The following is a 12,425-nucleotide window of genomic DNA, read 5'->3' on the forward strand; positions in this document are numbered from 1 at the left end:
CCTGGACCCCCGGGCTTCCTCCTACTGGTTTGTCTGTCGGGCGACTAAGGTCCCGTCCTGCGCTGTGAGGCATATTGTTATGCCGCAACTCTTGTGAGTACCCTGGGCTGTTGTGTGTTCTTTATCCTTTCGTGACGAGTGATACTGTCCCATAAGGCGCCTCTCTCTCTTCTGTCCCTACAGATACATGTTCTATCTATACCAACAAGAGTGCTGCCTGTTTATCCGTGTGTAGTGCTGGCTCAGGAATCTCCTCACCTTCACGATCATCCTTCGGCCAAGCCACAATTCACCCTTTTTTTGCGCACCTCCAGGAGAGTCCACTTTCTCTTTTATTTTATACGTATATGCATTTGTGATTGGCTGATTGCTATCACATGGCACAGGGGGAGTGGAAATATACATAACTTTAAAATGTGTTAGAAAAGAATCTACTACTCATTTGAAATTCAGAGTAAATGCTAATGTATTGTTTTGTTATCTTGCATTTGTTGATTATGCAAATCTGCTGTGTTTACTGGTCCTTTAATACAGATAATGTAACCTCCTCTAACCAGTAGAGGTATATGTTAAACTGTGGGAAAACAATAAGGGGTGAAAAACATACCAAGCCCCAAATCAATAACTTTCCTATAAATAATTTTTATTAAACCGGCATGGAGTGCTGCTCATAAAGAAGGTTTTAATTTAACTTTCAATTGAAACCTCTGTAAAATAATAAGTATCACAGCTAGTAATTTTGAGACATAAAATTAAGTAATATAATAAACTTCTATATATGTTTCATGTGATGAAACATTGTGTTGATTTAGATAAATTGCATCCAAAATGGATTTGTGCATGTGATCTATTGCTTGCCTCTGTTCTTTGTTGACACGGGCTAATGCCCTGTCTATGTATCTATGTAAATCCTTTCTCATATTGTTGAACGCTTTTGTCAATTTTTTTGTTGCAAGTAAATTTTCAAGAAGTAATTCTTCCGTCTGGCTATACCGAGGTTGTGTTTCCGGTTCTGTTGGCTTGTTTGTTCCAGTTGAGGTGGTTGATTCTGGGCTGTCTGCTCATCCACAATGGGGGCATGATGTTCTGTTGATGGTTGGACAACGCTGACAGATGACGATGGTGAGAAGCATGTTTGTTCAATATTTACTACAGGACTTTCCTCTACACTAATAACAGGTGAATGCAGTTGACTGCTATGGCTTCCACCTGCAGACATGCCTCGTAGTTCAAACAAAGAAAAATTGATAGTAGGAGTAAATTAGAAAGGTGCTTAAAATCTCATGCTCTATCTGAATCATGAAAGAAAAAAATAGGGTTTAGTATCCCTTTAACAAATTTATTTGTAGAAAAATTGCGTAATAAATCATTTGTAGCTGATTATTTTTCTATAGTAAAGGCTTAATTACATAAAATGTCCAGATAATTATTGCCTGTCTTGTTTGTTTATATTTTCAGTTTGTTATAACTTACGTGGAGGAGTAGTGGGCATCTCTCCACTTCCAGAGGCTGCTACTGGTGGGATCCGAATCCGAGTTACTAACACTGTTAAATATAGAATAAAATCAGCACAAGCCAAGGTATACTAAATTATAGATAATAAGTTTGTGTGAAGACATCAATATTTATTTTGAATATTACATTTTTTTTTTTAAATGGTAAAGCATAGCAAAAACAAATTATTGAATGAAAAGGTGAATAGTGTGCCATACATTTGGCTGAGAATGGTCAGCTGATAGTCGCAACAAGTGGATGGACGGCAGAATCATTATCAGGCTGATGAAAGTCATTATATGAAAATCGCGATACAATGGATAATAAAACAAATATTTGACTTTCAATATTTTGAAAGAGCAGGAAATATAAAGCAGCATTATAAATTTATAGTCCTATCATAACATTTGTTTTGTTGTCTTCTTATTATTGTTATTTTATAAATCAAGAATGTAAGCAAGCACTATGCCGCTATGCATGGGTTGGAAAGAAAAAAAATAAACGGGGACCAGGCTTACATTATTGGTTTGTAAAATAAAGATAATAATAGAACAAAGAAAAATTGAGTATCAAATAATTGAGTAGATTAATTTGCTGTTCTAGCAGATTCTAGTATTAAATCATGAAAGAAAAATGTTTGGTTCATTATATCTTTAAGCACAACACTTGATCATGGAAAGTAACTTGCCAAGAAAAAGGTAACAGGGTTAGTGAACTGGGACAGGGTACTATTTGAATGTAATACTCTGGGAGTAGAAATCTAATCTTCAATCCATTTTTTTTTTCTAAAACCGATGTTTGTATTCCTTATTTAGGTACTTACCACCAGAACTAGGCTGAGGCGTGCTTGGGGCTGATCGCCCTGCAGAGTATTTTCGGTGATCTGGAAAATATCAAGGATAAGAGACAGGTAAGTCTAACACGTGTATTAGTGAACAATAGTTATTAGTGATGGGCTAGGGAACTGGGACAGGGTACTATTTGAATGTAATACTCTGGGAGTAGAAATCTAATCTTCAATCCATTTTTTTTTCTAAAACCTATGTTTGTATTCCTTATTTAGGTACTTACCAGAACTAGGCTGAGACGTGCTTGGGGCTGATCGCCCTGCAGAGTATTTTCGGTGATCTGGAAAACATCAAGGATAAGAGACAGGTAAGTCTAACACGTGTATTAGTGAACAATAGTTATTAGTGATGAATGAATCATAATTTAAAAAAAAAACCTATACAGGCCAGGTAGTGAAATAAATATAGAAAATCTTGTCAACAGCCCATAATAGGCATTTAAATGTGATGGTCGATTTTTTTATATTTTAAATATTTGAAGTCACATTACAGAAAAAAGGATGCAAAGGCCACAGCGTATAAAATTCAGGTATTGGTGAGGTAGGGAAAGACAAAAAAAAGGGCCTTGGGAGGGAAAGAGAAGAAAGGTGACATGAGGAAAAAGGATATAGAGGAACAACAAATGAAGGGGCATAGGGGAGTGAGGGGAACACAAAAGAAGGGCCATGGTGAGGGAGAAGGATGATATATATATATATATATATATATATATATATATATATATATATATATATATATATAATAACTAGTATTTATATAGCGCCTTTCTCACAGTGGGACTCAAACTCTTGAAGCGCATTTTCAGCGCTCGCTCTAAAAATTAAAAAAAATCGTCAGGTGAATAGTTATAGTTGTTATTATTAAGAAATTTAATGGTAGTCATTTGAGCAACATCAGAAGGATTAAGGGCTGAGTTGGCCCTGCTGGGATTTGAACCTTTGTATCTTTGAACAGGCTTTTGTAGTCAGGGCATTTTGACATTCAAGCTACCTCACCGGCCTTATATAAAGTGTGATTTTGATTCTGTCATATACAACTATGCCAGATGTATTCATATTCCATCTTTCACATACACAAGAAATGTATGTGGATGATTGAAGTTGAGTTATGACATATGTTTATGTAACTATGTATGCTGCCAAGAATGCAACTCCCGTCATACAGGATTTTTGCCTTACAGATATGGGTCTTTCTTTATTTGTTTAAAACAAAAAAAAAAAAGTAAATTGTAATAGCTAAAGGATAAATCGATTGTCTTGTCTTCCACTTTATTCCCTTTTTTTTTTTTTTTTTTTTTATTTCCACACCCATGCAAAGTAATCAAAGTAATCATATATTTAATTTTACTCACCAGCTCTCTTTTGCCTGACAGATTCGTCTCTCCTACTTGAGCTTCCGTCACCAGTGACAACAGACTCTTCAAGAAGCTTGTACCGCACCTCCATCTCCCAGCACCTCCATCTCCCAACTGTTGAAACGCACTCTCTTTGTGGAGTGCATCAATGACATCTTCTTTTTGACAATTGCCCTGCAATCATAATACCTATAAATCAAATAGAAAACATATTTTTGGTTAGAAAATAATTAAAAAAAAACATTTGAAAAACTATACTGACTTTATTTGAAAATAAGTATTTCTTACATTTTGCATCTGATACATCCAAAGAATACCAGAGCGGAGCTATTGGAAATGACTGACAGTGCCTGACCTTTACCACAGATTTTTATAGTTTTAAAAAGTTATATTATAGAGATGGATAGATTAATAGAAAAAAAATAAAATATATATATATATATATAAATTCACAGGTTATTGATGTTTTATATGCATGTAAAATTTAGTTATGTAACAAATAAATTTGTTGTTTTTTTTTAAAGTTAGTACAGTGTTTGCTTATCTGGTATACATTGAAATGGACTATAAAGTCAAAAAAAGTTTTATGATTTTGAATCAGCTAGATCAGATAATTGGAAAGTTAAGGGGACATGAAAAGAAAACCAAATATTTTGCCTGATTCAGATAGAGGATATAATTTTCACAAAATGTCGCATTTACTTCGATTTTCTAATTTATTTCATTCTCTTGGTATCATTTATTGAAGGAGCAGCAATGCACAAATAATTTTTTTTTTTTTTAAAGTATTTTATTTGAGGTTGCAAAAGTGATACAGGCGGCAAGATAAGAATAAAAAAACAATACAAAAACAAAGACAAAACTTCACAGTTTCAATAGCATAAGAGAGCAACTGCACTGTTTACATGTTAAGGGAAATTTTGAATAGACAATTAAACGCCCAATCATACTCATAGATGTTAACCTCTAATTTTTCTATTAATAAGAGATATCCCCTTATAACCTGATAAATAGTCAGATAATAATTTCCCTTACTGAAACATAGAGGTCTCTTTTGTACCTCCTGGTATAGAAATAAATCAGGGTAGGGAATTTTGGGGGAAAGAAATAAAATAACAAATGGGCCTCTTTTGGACCCCAATTGGAGACACATAACTTATAATGTATATTTGAAACAGAATGAGAACATTTAAAGGGACACTGTAAGTAAATATTTTCTATGCCTGTTACTAACTAACTACCCCAAATACGCTTTTTATCAGTAGCATTTCATTAACATATCTCTACCGTATATCAGAAATCTTGTCTGCAAATTTAATTGTTTTCCAAACCCACTCCATGGGTATCCTTTGCTCTGTACCAATCCGCTTACAATACCTAGGTTTCAAAATGGCGCTTTAAACACAAAGTTATTGGTTTAAGTATTTTGAACATGCAGTGCTTAAAATAGTGGGTAGGATAACGTGACATCATCGGCGAATAAAAGATATAACTTTTAGAACGTTATGAAACTTCGTTTTGGAGAAAATATAGGTCAGTAGGTTTTAATTAATATTTATTAACTTTAATATGTTAGTTGTTTAGCTTAAAAATTATAACAGAAAGTAATCCTTTAAATGACCACAAAATAATTTGCATTATACTCTATTAATAAGGTAGGGAGAGAGAACCTATGTTATGCGGCTGCAATATTTAAGTACTCAACCCAATAGATAATGTTAACCCAGGTATGGATAGAGTTAGGAGGCATGGACCTACACTGTATGGCCCTTTGAAACGATATGGGGAGCTGTAAGCAGGTCTATGAGACCCTAGTAGAGCTCTTATAATAGTAGGGCTAAGTGGGTATCCTATAAATATAGCTTTACTACTATCTGGTGCAAAGACTTGGTGGCTATGTAAGGTAGCTTGCTTGCCACACCAACTGCCTCAATAAGGTAATGATAAGTAGTGCATGAGGGCGTGAATGTCTTGTCAAATAGTCAGCCATTTCACAGTTCAGAAGCAGACTTGAGAACATATGCAAAATAGAGCATGGGTACTAGCCGGTTTACACAAAACGAAACCCAAGTATAAGATACAGAGAACTCAATACCGCCTCCGAAATATGATTATGTGCTTCTTACTAAAAGTTGCGAGGGCAACGCAACCTTAAGCAAACCAGAAGTGTGACTTAATAATATAAACTTGTGGGAATTATATGTCCCGTTGTTAACATACCCATTAGAAAAGTCACAGTTATAAAATCTTCATAGACAGAAGGGCGCATTGACTAGAACAAGGTTAATGCAAGCAACCCCACCCCAAAGGTCCATATAAACTTATCATAAGCCAAATGTCCAGGTTATCAGTCCTTGTCGCCTTGTCTCACCTAACCCACGCCATGTCTCACACGACGAGGGGCACTCTCTAGGTAAAAAGCAAGGCTGCATAACATTGAAAAGTTCCCCAGTGTCACACAACTCACAGCCTGAGCTAGATCAGGGTCAGTTAACCACAGCCACCTCTGCGGGAGCGCGACACTCTAGTCAGTCTGGGTGAGTACAGCCGCCGCTGCTTCCCAAGGTCTTGCCAGACGCTCCGGTTCAAACCCTTCAACTGGCGACCCGATTCCACATAGCACACTGTTTCCAGCGGAGGAATGATAGGTTAGTATAGCGCTTTCTTTCTTACTCTGAATTGAAAGCTTTTGTGTATGTGAAAGGATTAAGAGGCTCCTGCTTGCTGGCTTGGAGGGGATCTCTTTTCTGTCCAGGCCCTTGTTCCGGTCTCCATTTTTTATGATAGTATTGTGTGCGATCCGGGGCTGTGCAGGAATTGTCACCTCTAGCGAATCCAGCTTGTGCCTCCTTACTTGCTCGCCATTTTCAAGGACAGCGTCGGGTATCTCAGAAGGGCATGTCTGAGGCTTAGGCGTGCAGGCACGACCCCAGTCGCATGCCAGGTGGTCAATAATGGTTTTAAGTTGTACTTCCAGTAATCTGGCAAAGGTAGCCGTTAGTGATGTACCTCCGTCGTCCATTGTGTATCCGTATGTGAGATACTCTCTCCCACAAAGTTAAGGCACTGGCCGTGCAGCAATGGCACGGCAGGTATGAGGACAGATGAGGCCCCAGTGATTAGGGAAGGCCTCAAAGTACAAAGTCCGGTACTGATGGCACGCAGGCCACACCACAGTCCAAAATCCCCGTTTTTGGGTCTGAGTGTCTCCAGCTAAGCTTCTCCACCAATCTAGATCGTCTGTCACCAAGATTTAAATGAGATTTGAGGTAAATGTGGTGAATAACTCTGGAGCTGAAGCTCAGTGCGACCAGCAAGATGGCCGCTGCCCGGAAGTCCCCCCACAAATAATTTTTAACAAAACACCTGGGTGAGCCAATCAAAATTGAAATATATGTATATGCACTGTGCAGCCACCAATCAACAGCGAGAAAATAGCTTCTCTGCTGCTCCAAAGCTTGCCTAGAAAAACATTTCAACAAATGATAACAAGAGAAGGAAGATAATCAAATAATATACGTTATTTTGAAAGTTATTTAATTAAAATTGAATTATCTATATGAATCGTGGAAGAAACATTGATTCATGTCCTTTTAAGTATATACATTTAATAATTTACTTCATTTATATAAATTTACAGTCTTTTTATGTAATAACTTCCTGAGCATGTGCAGAAGCTCACAGGGTATACATAAAGGGCATATTTATCAAGGTCTGGCGGACCTGATCCGACAGTGCGAATCAGGTCCGACAGACCTCGCTGAATACGGCTAGCAATACGCTCGACCTATTCAGCATTGCACCAGCAGCTCACAAGAGCCGCTGGTGCAATGCCGCCCCCTGCATACTCGCGGACAATAGGACGCCAGCAGGGGGGTGTCAATCAACCCGATCGTACTCGATCGGGTTTTATTGTTGCGAGTTTTGTCCGTCTGCTCAGAGCAGGCGGACAGGTTATGGAGCAGCGGTCTTTGTGACCACTGCTTCATAACTACTGTTTCTGGTGAGCCTGCAGGCTCGCCAGAAACACGGGGCATCAAGCTCCATTCAGAGCTTGATACAACATATGCCCCATAGTCTGTGATTGGATGATATCTGTCACATATACAGGTGACCATAAACAAATATTTGGTATAAAAATAATTCTATACATTTTAATGAAGTGTTAGAATTGCATTGTATTTTTATTAGCTATAGCTACTTCTTAATTATGTTATTTATTAAACAGCATGAGCGGTCCTTTAACAATAAGATATTTATATTATAAGGACAGGTATGTTTCGCTGATGCTGTCATGCGCATACTAGAGAGTGAGACTGACTGCAGCATGAGAAAAACATACCTGGACTTAAAAAATATTACAACCAACGCTGAATTTGCAGTGGAGAGTAGAGGAAACTGCGCGAGAAAAGCATGAGGACGGCGCTGCTCAAATTGAATTTGATAATAAATTGATAAGTATAAATTTTTTTATAAATAAATATTTAAAGGCACACTGAAACCAAATTTTTTCTTTCACGATTAAGGTAGAGCATGGAATTTTAATAAAATTTAAAATTTAATACTATAATTTTTTTTTCTTTAGTCAGTCTCCTTGGAGCTTGATTTGAAAAAGAAGGAATGTAATTTAAAGCTTAAGAAATGGAACAATTTTTGGTTCAGCATCTTGGATAGCGATTGCTGATTGGTGGCAACATTTAGCCAATAATCATCAAGCACTACCCAGGTACTGACCCAAGGATGGGCTGGCTCATAAGCTTACATTCATTCTTTTTCCAATAAAGATAGTTACCAAGGGGTTAATTTATCAAGCTCGATACGGGGCTTCATGCCCCTGAGGCTCGCCGGAAAAGTTATGAAGCAGCTGTCATTTATCGATGTGCGGAGGACATGATACGCTACATTGTATCATTTCCCCTCGCACATTAATACATTGACCCCCAAGAGAACACAGAAAATTGGATAATAGGAGTAATTTAGAAAGTTGATAAAAAAAAACATTGATGCTCTATCGGAATCATGAAAGAAATAATTTGGGTTAAGTGTCCCTTTACGTTTGAATCTGACTTTGTGCCCCATAAAGTTGATTAAAGTTTATCCCTTGCCTTTATTTATAAATCATGAGAAGACAAATATATACAATCCAAAAAATTTATATATTTGGTATTCGTTGGGCAAAGTTTCCATCTTTAATTCTGTAAATATTATAAAAAAGGCCTTAAATGGATAATAAATAGTAAACACAAACATTTTATTTCAAGATAGAGATGAAAATTTAAACAATTATATAATTTAATAGTAAGTCATTATTTCTTCATTCACATGGAATCTTTATTTGAAAGCAGGAATGAGCATTTTTTAGGTGCAGAACCTGGTTTGCACTTGCTTATTGGTTTGTTAAATGTTGCCACCAATCTCAAAAGCTCACCAGGGTACTAAAACAAAAAATGGCCAGGCTCTGTACTGTCCTTAACTTATCAAACTACAATTTCAAATAAAGATAACAAGAGAAAAAAGACAAATTAATAATAAAATAGGAGCAATTTAGAAAGTTGATTAAAAAATAAATGCTCTAGCAGAATCATGAAATAAATTTTCAGAGTTTACTATCCCTTTAAGCTTAACTTACATTCCTGCTTTTCAAATAAAGATACCATGGCAATGAAAAATAATATTAATTGAATGTATTTCTTTAGTTTACACATTTTGGCCTATGTAGTATGTACACACAGGCTAACACACACTAGAGTTAGTTTTTTACTATAAAAGAAAATTGTTTTTGAAAACTTACCGGTGCTTGACAAAGGCGGCTGTCCGCTCCATTGCTCCAACTGCGAAGACAGCATCACGAACAGTGTTCCATGCCGCTTGCTTGGCCGAGGAGGAAACACTCGACGAAAACAAAATGTGCCTGACTTTCAGCACAGCAGACACTAGACACAAATTTTCATCTCCTGTAAACATTGGCCCTCTATGCCTTGGTGATGTGGCACGCTCTTCAGCAGCACTAGAGTCAGACTCCTCAGAGGAACTTGTAAGTGGCCTCCTCCTCTTACAATGTTTTTTTGGCACTGGTGTGCTTACCATGCCTCTCCTTGTCCCTACCTACCCTCTCCCTAGTACTACCAAGGTCCCTAAGTCTATGATGAATCCTCCTATGCCTATCCCTACCTCTATCACTATCCCTATTATTATTACTAGTACTCTCCCTAGCTCCACGGTCCCTATCCCTACGTCCACTATAACTACCTCTAGTACTCTCCCTAGCTACACTGTCCCTATCTCTACTGCCCCTATCACCTCCATGAACAATACCAATTTCTCTACAAGACATTCTCTCTCCAACAAACTGCTCTCTTCAACTCACAAAAATTATAAGAATCAGATATTAGTTACATGGGTGTGGCTATAGTGTGCAGGAGTGATGCAAGCATAATTGTCAACCAGGCTGCCTGATTGGCTGCACAGTGCACGCACACTGTCTAAATAATTATGAAGATAGTGTTTAAATGACATATTACATTTATTTATTATTAATATATAACAGTAATTTAAAAGTGGAATACAATACATTTCATTTATGAATAATATTTGATATGATTAAATAATATCTAATCGATTAGAAAAACAAATCGAATGTATCCGAAATAATCGAACCGAATTGTATACGAAATTCAAAAAACGTCATAAATTACTATTCGGACCGAAATTAAATTCGGACCGAAATTACGTTTCGGTCCGAAATTTCGTATCGGTCTGAAATTCGAATGGCTAAATTCGAATTAACTAAATTACGAACGTTACCGAAACGAATAAGTACGCATACCGAATTAATTCGACCAAACCGAGACGAAAAAAAAAAAAGAATCGAACTGAAACAAATTTTTCAACAGCGCACATGTCTAAAGTATATAACTCTGTTTATTTACTTTAGATATATACATCTAATTATGTTTACTATATCTATTATTATGATTTCAAATATATTTTATTATCTCTCTCTTGTTAGGATAATAATTTGTTTGTTTTCTATTATCTCCACTATTTCTGGAGGTTTAGAGTTTTTTTCTGCCCTACTTTTAGTCCGGTGATGTAGATCAGTTGGTTAATGTCCTGACTACAAACGCTTGTTCTAGATCCAAGGATCATAGATTCAGGGTTAATACAGCCTTTTGGCCTTTAAGGTCAATTTATTGGGATAATAATAACTACTTTTTTTATCAGCTGCTAATTTGGTTAACTCCGAGTGTAAGCACTGAAGCAGCGTTTTTTTGTATCCTTCTGGGAGAAAAAAGCTTTATAAATTACTAGTTATTATACTGCATGAAGGTGCAGTTCTCAAACCATTCCTTCTGGTGGGGGGCAGATTAGAACCAAATTCTATATTATTCTTAGTATTTTGATAGATTTTTTAGAATGACACCTCCTATGGGAAGAATCTCACTTTCTCAGTACACTCTGTGGAAAAAAAAATTCAGTAGTGATTATGCCAGTTCTTTTTGCAGGAACAGGATTGGGGTTTCGATTCAATTCTATTCTTTGTCCCTAAGAAGAAAGGTTTATTCAGTCTATTCTTGGATCTGAAAACTTTTATATTGTTTTGTTAGAGTCTCAACTTTTAAGTTGGCGATTATAAGGACTATTATGCCTTTTTGTTTAGGTCATTTCATGTCCACTACATTTTTTCAGGATGTTTATCCTCATATCCTATTTCATTCAGACCACTTGTGGATTCTGAGTTTTTCTTTTAAGCTTTATCAATTTGTCGCTTTTCCATTTGGTTTAGTGACAACTTTATGAATCTTTTTAAAGGTTCTTGGTGCCCTTCTTTCTGTCTTCAGACAGTAGGGTATTGTGGTGCTTCCTTATTTGGATGGAATCTTGGTATTAGCTTAAACTTTTCTTTTATTAAAGCCGGATAGATAGCTCAGCATGCTAATGCACTGTAGCTGAACTCTGTAGCAACCTGAGGGTTGCAGGTTCGATTCCTGGTGAGGTCCATTTAGCCTTTCATCCTTTCCGAGGTCGATTAAATGAGCAGCATCTTGAGTCCCTTACGGGTGATTAGACGCCCTTTATAAGTACCCAATACATACATATGAAAGTGCAGTATTCAAATATATGGACTTTTCTTTTTGTGGAATCCCTCATGAATCAACTAAGTTTTGTTTCTTCAAGACATGGTTAGAGGATTTAATTTACCAAAGAGTTTTGTGATTCCTCAGAAAGGGTCAATTATTTTTGGGTTTCTAGATGGATTCTGTGTTCATGTTTTTGTCTTTATCAGACATAAGTCAATTTAAGGGGCTTTAGCCGGTCTAACTTACAGTCTAGAACATTTCTTTCAGTGGCTATGTGCATGAAAGTTTTAGGTCTCATAACTGCAGCATCGGGCGTTTTTCATCCGAGATCTCTTTTTGCTTTGTATACTGAATCAATGATACAAGAATTGTTTTTAGATATCACAGTTGATATTTTTAAATTCTAACACGCTACTCTCTCTGTTTTGGTGATTAGGCTATCATCATTTTATTCAGGGGGCCTCCTTTTGTTCATCCTTCCTGGACTGTATTCTTAATGGATACAAGTCTTACAGGTTGGGGAGCTGTCTGAGGGTCTTTTGACAGCACAAGGGGTTTGGTAACTTCAAGAGGCGAGGTTTCCAATCGATATTTTAGAACTCTGTCCTATTTTTCAGAGTTCTTTCAGGCCTGGCCTCTTTTAGGAGA

The 12,425-nt window shown here is 36.7% G+C and overlaps 1 long non-coding RNA gene across 1 annotated transcript; it reads left to right on the top strand.

Moving 5' to 3' along the window:
* The first annotated feature begins 272 nt into the window (after positions 1-272).
* LOC128640079 (uncharacterized) lies at positions 273-3,951 on the top strand. The gene is made up of 4 exons (XR_008399287.1): positions 273-1,122; positions 1,459-1,580; positions 2,558-2,649; positions 3,715-3,951. It is a non-coding gene; the product is annotated as an uncharacterized LOC128640079 (long non-coding RNA).
* The last annotated feature ends 8,474 nt before the right edge of the window (positions 3,952-12,425 follow it).

This window comes from Bombina bombina, chromosome 9, assembly GCF_027579735.1.
Source record: "Bombina bombina isolate aBomBom1 chromosome 9, aBomBom1.pri, whole genome shotgun sequence".
Lineage (NCBI taxonomy): Eukaryota > Metazoa > Chordata > Amphibia > Anura > Bombinatoridae > Bombina > Bombina bombina.